Source organism: Penaeus monodon, chromosome 20, assembly GCF_015228065.2.
Source record: "Penaeus monodon isolate SGIC_2016 chromosome 20, NSTDA_Pmon_1, whole genome shotgun sequence".
Lineage (NCBI taxonomy): Eukaryota > Metazoa > Arthropoda > Malacostraca > Decapoda > Penaeidae > Penaeus > Penaeus monodon.
Genome location: NC_051405.1, coordinates 32,539,104 through 32,539,459, shown reverse-complemented (window position 1 = coordinate 32,539,459; position 356 = coordinate 32,539,104).

Here is a 356-nt window from a genome sequence, read left to right as displayed (position 1 = left end):
CCATACTAAGGAAAAAAATCAATGTATGTGAATTTGATACTAAATGCGTTACCAAGCACGCGGCTACCGTCTACGCTCATTTGCTTTGCGTTTCACTTAAAAGGGATTTCTAAAATTGTTTCCAAATTCTATTAGTAGGCCTATAACTTTTTTTTTTTTTTGTATGTGGCAAAAACGAAGGAATTTATTTTGAGAGAAAGTATTTGCAAACATTTTAGACACATTATATTTTATGCTATTTGTGGACAGCATTTTTCCTGCTCGGTAAAGGATGACGTTTTTGTGTTATTCAATTTTTTTTCTCTCTCGTAGCTATTGGATATCACTATCAGTAACGGAGGATATAATAATTCTTA